Raw genomic sequence first — 14,601 nt, 5'->3', positions numbered from 1 at the left:
TGCCAGATTCAACTTCTTGTTTCCCCAAACTTTTTATTGTTTTCCTTATTTATTTATATTGTATTTTTGGAAGGATGAGAAGTTGTCTAACCGACTCTGCCAGATTCAACTTCTTGTTTCCCCAGACTTTTTTTGTTTTCCTTATTTATTTATATTGTATTTTTGGAAGGATGGAAAGTTGTCTAACCGGCTCTGCCAGATTCAACTTCTTGTTTCCCCAAGATTTTTATATTAAGATTATTTTTTTTATGATTGTCAAATACTTGATTCTTCTTTGACCAATTATAGTAATATTTTATGATTGTTAATTTGTTTATAATTATCTTGTATGAATTCTATTATCAATGTATTTTATGATGTTTGATATGAAATTATGCATTTGAAATATTGTATGAGTCTCGGGGAGAGACTCTATAATGGTATGGTATTAGTGTATATGTTGATGTTGAGGGTCCTGTTGTTGGTGGTTATCCTAAAACTCTAATAATTGTCCAGTCTCAATTAGAGAAGGATGTGTTATATGGTGAGAGTAGTAGGATGTCCTAGTCTATGTTCATAGACGTTAATGGACTAACCTTGTGGGTGATGTGATATATTATATTTGGCCATAACTGTGTTGTAGATGTCACCACAAGTGCATGACCACCCGAGACTTCCATAAACATTATATCCAGATAATAGAGTCTAGTATGATAATTGCATCTTACAAGAATTTATCGTGAATGTATTACGTATAATAATAGTGTAATGCCTTTCTTTGAATTTTGCATGGTAGCTCACCCTTACTTGTTTGTTTGTGTCGAAAAATCTTATTTTTGCGATGATCGTATAACGTTTATGTTATACGGGAGCAGATGACGGAACAACGTCTGAACCAATACAAGTGAAGGAGGAAGCAGCATAAAAAGGAAGAGTAGTTTAAAAAAAATATATAAATAAGTTTAGAAGTGTTTTAATGATGTAAAAAAAAAATGTATTTCCAGTGTGAACTATGTTACTCCTAAATGGATTATTGTAATACTGTACGATGTTTATATTATTAATGAAATAATTTTGTGTGTGAGATTTTTAATTTTTGGGGTGATACATTGCATGTTTTTAAAAATTTAACTTTTGGGATGTTACAGTAATAATATGTCGATAAATAATATTAGACTTGTCAAATTAGCTAATATTTGAAGGGTTGCTCCAGGAGAGGTGTTGGCTTGAATGCAGCGGATGAGGTGATTGGGAATTAAGCAGCACAGAGCAGAGTGAATCAATGACTATAAGTGGTGGAGGAAGAGCTGTTTGGTGGGTGAGAGCTAGCTCAAGCGTCCTTCGGTAACAGTCAGAAGCCGCCGGTAATGACTATTTACCGACGGCTTAGCGACGGTCAAGAGACCGTCGATAAATCTCTTGTAGCTAACATTTATCGACGGGGTTTGGTCCTCGGTAATTACCGAAGGGCATGGGTTCTACCCTTCGGTAATTACCGAACGCGGGTAATTACTGAAGGGCATAAGCCTTCGGTAAGTTCGAGGCAGATCTCAAGCACAATTGTATTGCTTATGAAACCAAACAAACCTGTATAAATTGTTCACAACACAAACAGGCCTGCATAACATTTTCCAACCACATACAGACTTGCATAATGTGCATCTCAATCATGCAATCATTGATCAGAAAAACAATATAAATCATCCAATCATCCATAGAACATGTATTTATAAATAAAACATAAAGCAATCTAACATAATGTTCTAACATCCAAATCATCCAATTGATCTAACATCCAAATGATCTAAACTCCAAATGTTCTAATATCCAAATGTTTCTATAACAACTAATAACAAAATAAAACTAATAATGTACATAGTTATCATCAGAATGATCTTCATCATCCTGGTCCTCTGTAGATGGCTTCAGAGTGGTGGAAGAAGAAGGTTGGTGCTTCAGAGTACCTCCTCTCAATGTTGTGTAGTTTGCAGCAAGTTGTCCTGCACCGTACACTCGTCCCTTTTTCTTCCCACCAATGATGTCGACCAAGCACTGTGTCCTACGGATGTCATCTTCTGCATTACTCGCATCATCCGGTGTACGAGCTGACCCATGTTTAGATCTAACCTGTGAAAGTCTCGTAGAAAATTCTTCTTGTTCAAACATTAAAAGCAATGTTAGGGAATGATAGAATAACATAAATGAAAAATTACTAATAGTAATAGTGTTATTTGCTTACATGAATCTTCCGAGATCTTTCATCAACGAATTCATTAGTGCCCTTCCGAACATGAGTCTGTGCAAAGACCTCATTAACATGGACCGCCCATCTTAGAGCTTGTGCCTGTAACATAATTTAGAGTTACAAGTGTACATATGAAATAGAAAATACATAACTTATATATGAAAGAAACAGAAAAGTAATGAAAGTTTACCATACGAATGACATGCTCATGAATCATGATCGACCCACCAGTATGCAGGGTGCCACCCTTTTCAGAAGCTCTGTTCCTCTGGGCTTTGGCACACTTATTGAGAAACTCTACTGAATTCCAATGAGCCAGTAAAGAGTTCCAAATGTGCTCGCCCAACCAGTAAGGGCGCTTTCCTGCATTGCGGGCATCCCTAAACATCTTTGACAGCCGATGAGATGCTTAAATGTGGAAATTTCTTTGTATCTGTGTTTCATGTTCAGGTTTCCACTGCACCTTCATCTGTAACATTAAACAGAACAAACATTGATTAATGAACTTACTAAAATAAGAATGACAATTATTTTAATGGATTGTTCACCTGAAAACGCTGCTAGAATGACTTTTTGTCGTCATCAGGTATTGCTCCCCAAGTAGGCCATGGACTTAAAAACTGTTGCTTAATTGAACGTGTGATGGCCTGAGAAGCAACCCTGGATGGAATAAACCTGCATAATAAAAGTCATTTGAATTAATGCAATCTTTAAACCTCAAAATGGTTAAAAAAGGGATTAAAATCTTAGCCTTTACCATACGGCTCAATCCATGGTCGATCATGGAGGGGCGGGTTAACACCTTCACCATCACCAGTTGAATCTGGATCAGTAGATGGTGTGACAGTCTCAGAAGGTGGTATACAAGATGAGGAAGGTATAGAAGTAGGGTCAGGGGGAGGAGTGGGGGTAATAAGCACAGGGGGAGGAGTGAGGGTTATAATCACAAGAGGAGGAAGAGGGTGTTCTGTAGGGGTAGGAGAAGGGTGTGCTGCAGGGGTTGGAGAAGGGTGTGTTGCAGGGGTAGGAGAAGGGTGTATTGCAGGGGTAGGAGAAGAGTGTATTGCAAAGGTAGGAGTAGGGTCTACTGTAGGGGTAGGAGGCTGTATTGTAGAGGTAGGAGGAGGCCCCACAGATGATGTACTGGGGGCAGCAGTGGTAGGTAGTTTAGCAGGCACCCTAAGTACATACTTTGGTGCCTACCGTTGCCTCGTTTTAGGCCTTGCTACACCCTTTCCTTTATCAGGACGTTCTGAACCTTGTCCTGTCATTACTGCATTGAAATGGTTACAAATAAAGCGAAACAATAGAAATGAATATGGAAGGATCAATACAAATTAAAGTGAATGTAAAATAATTGCATACAACTTTTAAGATGGTATTTTAAATAACTCTATTGAAATAATAGTTCAATTTGCTACAATAGATGTCCAACATTGAATCGTCGTCATCATGATCTTCATCTTCATCTTCTTCTTCTTCATCATCCTCTTCTTCTTCATCATCGTCATTATCTTCTTCTTCTTCTTCATCATCATCATCATCATCATCATCATCATCATCTTCTTCTTCTTCTTCTTCTTCTTCTTCTTCTTCTTCTTCTTCTTCTTCTTCTTCTTCTTCTTCTTCTTCTTCTTCTTCACCTTGTATTGCTGCTTCTAATTCATCTTCATCACCATCAGGGTCGACCAATGCGGTTATACGTTCAACTTCAATAATTTCTTGTGGTTGTGACATTTGGTCAAGTTGGTAGGCAACATCTTCCTCAATCTCATTTGAGTCAATGCGACCTCTAGGCTTGGTTTGTATTGCTACAGCCCAACCACACTTGTCAATATTGCGGAATGGTGGATATGACCCATAATAAACCTGTCTGACATTAGTTGGTAGAATAAAAGGATCAAATGGTCCATATCTTAATCTCTGGTTGAGTTTGACAATATTAAACCGTGAATCCACTCTAGTACCAGCACTAGAAGGATCAAACCATTCACAATAAAAAAGTACTACTCTGTTTCGAGAAGTAGTACTGTTGTACTCTAGCTCATATATTTTATAAATGATGTCGTAGAAATCATCATAACAACCCTCTGTTAGGCCGTTGACGTGCACACCACAATTTGTTGTTTTCTTTCCTTTAGACCATTCATGTGTATGGAATTTGTAACCATTGGTGAAGTAAGTATGCCATTCTTTGACACATCTCATTGGCCAATTGGAGAGATGTCTAAACTCTTGAACCGTGGGAGTTAATGCCTGATTAAAAACCTACAAAGATACTAAAATAATTTTAAAAGCAAGAGTCAAATTAACCTTGCTCTAAACATAGGAAAAAGTACGGACCTGACTTCTGAACCAATGGGGAAACTCTGAGTGTATTCTAGCATAAGCATTTCCTTCTGCGACTTGCTCAGCCACAAGAAATGAGTTGGTACAAATGAAATGAATTAGTGTATAACAATTATACCATTGCAAAGATAAGAGTTGGATGATGACATACTCAAGGTACGACTTAACTTCATTGCAATTAATTAAGACATGGACATGAGCAGAGTTGAATTCAGCATCAGTTAACCAATGAGTGAATTCTTTCCCTACGTGATAGCCTGATTGTCGGAAAACTGATAATGCACCTTGACGTGGTTCAACTTGCCATTGCATTTCATTTCTGACATGAGTGGGGGACAACATGAAGTTTTTGAAATAATGTGAACAAAAATACGTTGTCTCTCTATGCAAGTAAACTGCACAAATTGGGCCTTCTACTCTACCTTTATTTTTAACTGAACGTTTGGATTCTCCCATAAACCTTTCAAATGGATACATCCACCTGTATTGCACAGGTCCCCCAAGCCAAGCTTCATATGCAAGATGAATTGGAATATGCTCCATTGAATCAAAGAATACATGAGGGAATATTCTTTCTAATTTGCAAAGAATAATTGGGATAATTTCTTCCATCTTTCTAAGCGAATTTTCCTTTAGTGTCGTGCAGCACAAATCTTTAAAGAAGTTACTGATTTCTATTAGTGGATTTAACACGTGCATTGGCAAACAACTGAACGCAAGAGGGATGAAAGTCTCCATGAATACATGACAATCATGACTCTTCAACCCTTGAATAGTACCTTTCTGAACATTGGCACATCTGGACAAGTTAGAAGCATATCCATCTGGCATTCTAAGCTCCTTCATCCATCCACACACTATTCTTGTCTCGTCTTTTGACATGGTGTAATTTGCTTTTGGTTTAAATAATCGGCCGTTACCTTGCACATTCAACTCTAAGTCTTTTCGTCCACAATACAAAGGTAAATATTTTCTTTCTTTGTCATTATCTTTTGTCTTACCAATAACATTCATAACTGTGTTGAAGACATTGTCAAAGAAATTTTTTTCTGTGTGCATGACATCAAGGTTGTGTCTTAGCAAGTTGCCTTTCCAATAGGGAAGATCCCAAAATATTCTTCTTTTAGTCCAATTATGCCATTCTCCAAACCCTTCTATCCTATTCTGACCAGATTCAGTGACTTTTGGATAGTCTTTCACTCTTCTCCAGTCAACTTCGGCGGGGGCATATTCGTTTCAACTTGCCCTTTGCGAAATGCCTTTTTGTTTCTTCTAAAGGGGTGATCAATGGGCAAGAACCATCGATGGCATCCAAACCAACTACTTTTCCAACCATAACTCAATTGCAATGACTTTGTATGTTCCGTGCAATGTGGACAAGCTAATCGACCATGCGTGCTCCAACCAGATAACATGCCATACGCTGGGAAGTCATTAATAGTCCACATCAAGGTTGCCCTCATAAGGAAATTTTGCTTCCTTGAAACATCATACGTCCAAACACCATTCCATAGCTTCTTAAAATCATCAATCAAAGGCTCGAAATAAACATCAATCGATGATTTGGGATTAGATGGACCTGGTATTATACACGATAAAAACATGTAAGGCTTTCTCATACACATCTTAGGTGGTAGATTGTATGGGGTAACTATCACGGGCCAGCATGAATATGGTGATGCAGACGCCTGAATGTACGGGGTAAACCCATCAGAGCATAGACCAAGTCTGACGTTACGCAGTTCACTAGCAAAGGATGGATGTTTACGATTGAAGTGCTTCCAAGCTTCACCATCAGAAGGATGACGCAAAAATCCTTCAGTTTTGTTACCATCATGCCATGACATGTTCACATTAGTTAAAATAAGTCTACATTGGAGCCTAGTTGCAAATTTTCACCCTTTAAGCACACTTTTTAGGTTCTAAATACTCAAACTTTGAGTACGAGGTAATTCTTTGCTTTTGAAAGTTTCCTAGCTTCATTCCACTAGTTTAGAGATGGTAGGATGTTCACATTACTTAAAATAAGTGTACATTAGGTCTGGTTGCAAATTCTCACCTTTTAAGCACACTTTTAGAGGTTCCAACTACTCAAAATTTGAGTTGTACCTAATTCTTTACTCTTGAATAGTTTCCTAGTTTCATTTCACTACTTTAGACATGTTAGGATGTTCACATTACTTAAATTTAGTCTACATTAGGTCTATTTGCAATTTTTCACCCTTTGAACACACTTTTTAAGTTCTAAATACTCAAACTTTTAGTTTTAGGTTATTCTTTGCTTTTCACTACTTTCCTACCTTGATTTCACTAAGTTACACTTGTTAGGATGTTTACATACCTTAGAATGAGTCTACATTAGGTGAAATGACAATTTCTCACCTTAGAAGCACACTTTTTAGGTACTAAATACTCAAACTTCTAGTGCTAATTTTGGTTTAAAAATGCTGCATAATTGGCTATAGCAGGTGTGATTTGAAGCATCTGGTTGTTTCTGTGCATTGTGAATGTTTGAACAAGTTTATTTTACCATTTCAAACCTGTGTGCACTCTTCATTTGGTCAAATTTGAGCCTACATGCCAAATCAATTCCTAAACCATCAATTTTGCTTAAATTTGGAAGTGAATTAGTGATTTTCGAGTGTAGTGTGATTCCTTGTTGTTTCAATGTTTAAACACCTTTAAATTGATGATATAAAGTTGCTTGAATCATCACTTGAGCTTTAGAAACACTGCCTCTCATTTTTGGGTTTTAAAGCACACTTTTAAAGCCATTTTTCTGGTGCAGTTTTTATTTTTAGTGTTGTTTGATTTTGTACACTTTGTATTTTCGAATTGTGCCCTCATTTCTATCTTTCTTTTATGTTTTAAAACTTGTGTAGATATTTGTTTTACTATTTTGGTTACTACAGGGAATCTGCATGTATTTCCTGAAATGCATCCAATAGCATGTCATACTTGACTTCGATCGGCTCACTCTCGAAATTATCATCACTGTCATAATCAGATTGTGCTGAACTTGTCATAAAACAAAAATTTGACTCCTCTTCAACGTTGCAGTCATCATCACTTGAAGATTCACCATCACTATTTTCCCAGGTTATTTATGCTTTTCTTTGCTTGCTCTTCTTGTCCTGAGGGTACTTGATGGTTGCTTTCTGCCTACTCTTCAAGTCTGGACAGTCAGGCTTTATGTGGCCTTCCTTTCCACACTCATAGCATTGCACCGTGTTGATTCTTGAATTCTTTCATCCACCTGAAGGACCTGCATTATTAGTAGCACAATTTCTATTTTTCATCAACTTATTAAATTTTCTTACCACCGTGTTCATGATTTCTTTTTCTGATACTTCTGCATCTGATTTAGCTTCACATTTAGTTTTCTTTGAGGCTCTTCTACTCGTGGCTTTGAGGGTAATCAATTTCTTTTCCTCAATTTCTTCTTCCTCTCTCAACCTTCCGAGTTCTTACTCATGGTCCCTAAGCTTTCCAAAAAGAGTTGTCATATTCATGTTAGTTAAATCTCTAGATTCTGATATGGTTGTTACCTTTGGCTGCCAATTTCTATTGAGACTCTTCAGGATTTTTATGTTGATTTCTTCTTTATCAAACACTTTGTCGAGAGCCATCAGGTGATTTACTATATGTGTAAATCATTTCTGCACCTTACAAAGGTGCCAATTGTTAAAAAAGAAGTGCTTAATTTCTCACACCAAGAGGGGGGTTGAATTGGTGAAGCATAAAAATATAAGCTTTCACAATCTTTGTTACAAAATAGGATGTCTTTACGCTTATCTTGAATCGCAAGTTAATCGACTATAATGAAAAAAGTGTAGGGATCAAATAATTCATATGCTGGTTTTTATACTGGTTCGACCAAGCCTACATCCAGTGTCCTTCCAACCACAGGAAGAAAATGCATTATACAGATCAAGGTTTTTACACCAAGGTTTTTACAGCGACCTCACGTCAAAAATTTAAAACACCTCTCTAACCCTCTAATCTAATATAGGCTGCAAACAATACAGACACGCAACAAGAACACCCTCTTCTGTTGTCAAACCCTTTGAGGAACCATCAAAGTCAAGAACACAGTTCTTCTTCCTGCAAACACAGTAGGGAATCCAAGTCAATCTTCACAAATTGCAAATTCCCGATCGCGCAGAGTACACCTCTTCGTGCAGATTGATCAGCGTTCAATACCTAGTAAATCTTGCTTCTCAAGAAACCTCTAAGCCTTGCTCACCACAGTCAATCTCTGGTTCTTGGAGCTTTTCTTTTCCTCTATAAGACACACAACGTTTTCTGAAAGATATGAAAATATTAATTATTCAAAAGTTCTTAAAGAATTCAAATCAGTGTCAATGTATAGTATTACACACATCAGACGCATTTTAGTCGATTTAGCTATTAATATAGTCGAATAAACTTTGCAGTTATAACAGACTAACAACAATCACAACATTTAATTGAATGCACATTTAATATAATCGACTCATAATAAATGTTGGGTCAACATATTTAAAAATATGATCGTTATGTCAGTTGTGACAAGCATTTAACGGTTTTCAAAAACTTAACAAACTTAATCGAATACAAGAAGCATACAGTCGATTAAGTAAAAACACTTAGAACAATTTTTGAAAAAATTTCTCGTCAAAATATCTCACATCACATTTGAAAAGAGTTTGTGGAAACCCACGAGTTTTAATTGATTCATCCTATAATGTAATCGACTTAAAATTGTTGTTTTGCCAACCATTAAAGTTCAACCAAAGTGCTTGTGATTTTTCATTTCCGAACACTTATGTTATGCATACACATATAAAATCACATATTAAACACAGTGGTATGATTTAAACAACACAATAATGTTCACACATATGCTTGTACATATATAACGCAGTAAACAAAAACGTATAACATGTGTAACACAGTATACACATGTGTTATTATTAATTATGTGTTGTCATCATCAAAAACACAGTCATCATTGAGATTGTGTGGGTTTAGCTAAACCTGTTCTCCCTTATCAATAATCTCAACAATTGAGTTGAAGCCAGATGCGCCACACACCAGGTTTGTTGATGTAAACAATGAAAATAAATATTTAGTGGTGGTATTTGTTGACTTGGCTACGAAACATAAATAAAGGTTGTTGAAGCAGAAAAACAGGTAAAGTTTAAATTGATTTGATTTCATTATTGATAAAAATTGAATGATGCACGCATGTTTATTTTCTATTTTTAGCATAAATAAAAAAATTTTAAAAATTGTGATTTCTTTTTGAGAAAATTTTGAAAGTATTAACTTTCTACTTGGTGAAACTTTAACACAATATGTATCATAAGAAATTCACCAAAAAATATTTTCTTGTTTTCAATAAAACATATTGACATTGAATTTTAGGATTTTATTTAGTAACTGGAACTATCATAATCTTGATATAGTAGTCATGATTTATGTTGATATGAATATTGATCCAGAACATAGTTTTGAAATTATGAAGTTTTTCCTAAGAATGCAAATGGATAAGTGTGGGCGTGTGATGAGTGCATATTTATACCCTCATTTGCCCATAATATAAAATTCTTAATTGATTTTTGTACTTTAATAGAATATTTTAATTAGGAGTTTTATAATTCGGTTTATTTAGCACGAGATACAAAAACACGTTAAAAATAGCTTTTTAGTTGCATAAATATTTTTTTTGGATATTTTGAGGTGTGTTAGTGTAGTTGCAGTTAAGTTGAACTCATTGAGGTGTGGAAATAAATTGGATAAAGTGTCATGTCACCTTAAATATAAATCCAAGAATAAAAAATAATCAAGACCACAATAAGTCAATCCGAGCATAACATGAAAATGTGAAGAAATTTGGCTAAGCCAAGAGGAGGGAACAAGCAACAAAAATTGGATCTTGCGGTTTTCTCTATTTTTTCCTACCAAAAGGGCTTTGATAATTGATAAATGTTTATGATTAAAGATAATTTGGGAAAAATATACCTTAAGATATTTTATTTTATGTTGTTAAATAATTACCTTATTTAACTATATAAATAAATATCAAAAGATAATATTTGTCAAATCTTTTTTAATGGCAAGTATCTTCTAAAATATTTTTAGATCTCCACAACAATCAAATACATCTTGAAGATATTGGATTATTTATAAGATAATTGGAGAAGATTACATTATCATAAAGAAGATTACAACAACAGAAAAACCTAAAACAAATCCTAATCCAATTTCTATATAAAGAGACTTAGGGAAACACATTAGGGGAGCTAAGGAACCCTTTGGGGGACTCAAATTTCGTCCTTTTCTCACATGTTCTCCACCATCTCTTCTTCTATTTTCATGTTATTTCTACATTCCATGGAGTGTTAACCCTTTGTGGTTAATTCTATTGTAATTTCTTAATTGGATATTGAGGTTAGATGAATAAATTTGTTTGTTGTTTTTAATTCTTGTTATGATTTATTTTAATTCTTCTTAATCAAGTAAAAGTAATGATTTTTATAATTTACGTCTTAGGCTTACGTCTTTCTAAGCATGTTATTCCATATAATTTACCCATCAAGATTCGTTCAAGAAATTGTGCTAAAGCGATGTACACTAGAAGAGTGTGACTTAAAGATCAGGTTCTTCATAGACAATCTGTGTATTGTGTTCCTGTGCGGGTTTGCCAAGGGTTAAGGGTTGTGAGTGCTCTTGTATTGTAAGAGATTGAGGTTGTTCATCTCTTGGGTTGCTATATTGATTTTGAGTGGTGAGACGAGTACATTGAGAGGGTTGTCTCTGTATTTATGTATACTCAATCAAATATAATGGAATCCCTTCAACTCAGGTTGTTGAAGGAGGACTGGATGTAGGTTTGTTATAGCCGAACCAATATAGATTGCTTGTGTTGATCTTTCTCTCTTTTTGATTCATTATCTTTTGTTTATTGATTTTAAGAAAGCAAAGAATTTATAAGGATTTCGAAAAGAACAAATAAAACGGTTAATCCAATTCACCCCTCATGGCTTCAGATATAAAGGCCTTTCTTTTCTAACAATAGTGTTAAATCTACATAACATATCAATCATATGAGTCCAATGGTTTTTATTTTTAATTGATAATTTAGTTTGATTAAAGTTAGAAACTTTCATATGATTGAATGAGTTTTTGCCGGTAATTGAGAATTTACTTTTATTAAAGGTGAAAACTTTAACAAGAATTAATCAAGAATATAATTTGGTTATTTATCTCTTTACTTGATATAAGAGGTAAAATAATAGACATTGTTAGAAAAGTGATTCCTTGCATCTCAATCTGAGAGTGAGGGTGAATTGGATTTGGCTTAAAAATTTTGTTCATTTCAAAAGCGTTGCAAAATCTTTGGTATAAAAGAAAAAGGATAACGAAATATTAACTCAAGCACTTTATACTGATTCGACCAAGGCTACATCCAGTCTTCCTTCAACAACCTGAGTTGAAGGGATTCCACTATAATGATAGAGTTACAAGAATACAGAGATGTCCCCTCGCAATGTACTTCTCACCCCACTCAAAATCACTATAGTAACAAGATGTGAATACCCTCATAATCTTACCAAAACATAGAACACTCATAGCTCTCTAAACACCTTGAGAATAATCTCAACTCTCAATAAGAACAATCACAATTCTCTACCCCTGGCGCAACAGTACAAGAACACAATACTTAGATTGCAAACTTTTAACACTTTGATCATTTTAGAACTTTCATATCTAATATCAAAGAGTTTCAAAGAGATTTTTCATGTGCACATAATTGCTCCAAGAATCAAGATTCAAAGAAAGTCATATTCTTGAAGGATTCTTGAAGAACAAGTTGAAACACCACTGGTTGATCAAATTCTGCACTACTCAGGTGTTTTCTATTCTGATCAGACTTCATTTTTACAATTAAGATGATTGTTGTTTCTCTATGCAGTGTTCAGGAAGAAGAACGTGAGGTTCTTAATACTTTGAGAAGAGTCTCAAAGGATTGTTGCAGTTAAGAGGGTTTTTCTTCTACAGGTTGTATTTGGTATATTAGATTGGTTTAGTTAGAGAGGTATTTTACATTTGAGAAGTGTTCTCTGTAAATCCTTGTTGTCAAAACTAAAATCTTTATAGTGGAAAGTCTTTATAGTTAGAGATGTAGGCATTGAGACCGAACTAGGATAAAAAGATTGTGTTTGTATTCTTTCTCTATCTCTCTATTGCTTTATTATTCGTAATTGTGTTGTGCACATTTAACGATCATCTTAATTTTCCAGAAAGATTTAAAAAGAAAGAGTTTTGGCTACAATTTGTTAGACCTTTGGAGAAGGTCCTTCTACAAACAGACCCCCTCTGTTTGCAGGAGAAAATTATCTCTTCTGGAAAATTAGAATGAAGATTTTCTTAGAGTCTGTTGATAAAGGGATTTGGGATGATGTAATCAATGGTCCTTTTGAGCCTACAAAAACCATTGATGGAAAAACTGTTTTGAAAAATTTTTCTTAATGGAATCAAGATGAGAATAAACGTGGACAATATGATACAAAAGCTAGAAATATTATTTCCTCTGCACTTACTATTGACGAGTTTTTCAAGGTGTCAACATGCAAGAGTGCGAAAGAAATGTGGGAAGTTCTTCAGGTTACTCATGAAAGGAACCAATGAGGAAAAAATGGCTAGAAATATTTCTCTAATACAGGAGTATGAAATGTTTAGAATGAAGCCTGGAGAGAAATCTATGAAGTCCAGAAAACGTTCACTCACATTGTAAATCATCTGATTGCCCTTAGAAAATCTTTTCAGAAAGAGGAGATCAACATAAAGATTCTAAAAAGCTTGAATAGGAGTTGGCAACCAAAGGTAACAACTATATCAGAATCAAGAGATCTGACTACAATGAATATGGCTATACTTTTTGGAAAACTCAAAGAACATGAATTGAAGCTGGAAAGACTGAAAAAGGAAGAGGAATTTGAACAAAAACATTCAATAGCTCTCAAAGCAATCAACAACAAAGCCTCCAAGAGAAATGAATCTGATGTTGATTCTAATGCAGATGTGCAAGAAAAAGAAGTGTTAAACATGATGGTAAAGAAATTTACTAAATTCATGAAATCTAGAAATACTGCATCTGATTTTGCAGGTAACTCTAGAGGAGGAAAGAGGAAAGGAAAAGATGCAACTTTTACATGTTATGAATGTGGAAAGGAAGGACACATCAAACCTGACTTTCTAGACTTAAAGATGAAGCAGAAAGTTGATGAGAAGCACAATCAGAACACAAGGAAGAATAAGCAAAGGAAGACCTACATAGCATGGGAAGACTCTGATTTAGGAGAATCTTCAAGTGATGAAGATAACCGAAGCCTAGAGGAGGATTCAAGAGGATTCCTTTCTATATAGAATTAAATATGTATTTGTTTTTAAATTATTATGCAATTAGTTTTAGTTCCTCTTCAAAACCTTGATCCTTTTTCTGTCAGAGCGGCTGCAGCGGATGGGTTAGCGTGGAATAACAAACCAAGAGGGTTTTTAATACTAACGTGTGCCTTTTAATTTCTACTCAATTAAACTTACTTAGCAATTAATAAAGACAAATAAAGCAAGAGTAAGGTTGAGAGAAATTTGCACAGATGATTTTATCCTGGTTCGGATCTTACCAATCCTACGTCCAGTCGCTTATCTCAAAACAAGATAAACAATTCACTAATCACAAAATAATTACAAACTACAATCACAAAGATACAATTTGTAAGAGTTTAGAAACCACCTCTCTTGATACCACAAGAGATGAAACTACACCTCCTTTGAGTCTTCACAAAGGATGAACACCTCCTCCGAATACTTCACGAAGGATGATTCTCTTCCGAACACCTCCTTAGACACACCAAGGATGAACCGGCTATTTCCTCTGTCACCGTAGCAGCACTTCACCAGCTCCACAGACAAGAGTTTCACAAGCCGAACAAGAACACACAAGTCTCAAGAATTTCTGAGTATTTGAGCACAAGGGAAGA

This window comes from Vigna angularis, chromosome 9 (assembly GCF_016808095.1).
Source record: "Vigna angularis cultivar LongXiaoDou No.4 chromosome 9, ASM1680809v1, whole genome shotgun sequence".
NCBI classification, from domain to species: domain Eukaryota; kingdom Viridiplantae; phylum Streptophyta; class Magnoliopsida; order Fabales; family Fabaceae; genus Vigna; species Vigna angularis.
Note: the sequence above shows the minus strand (reverse complement) of the source record.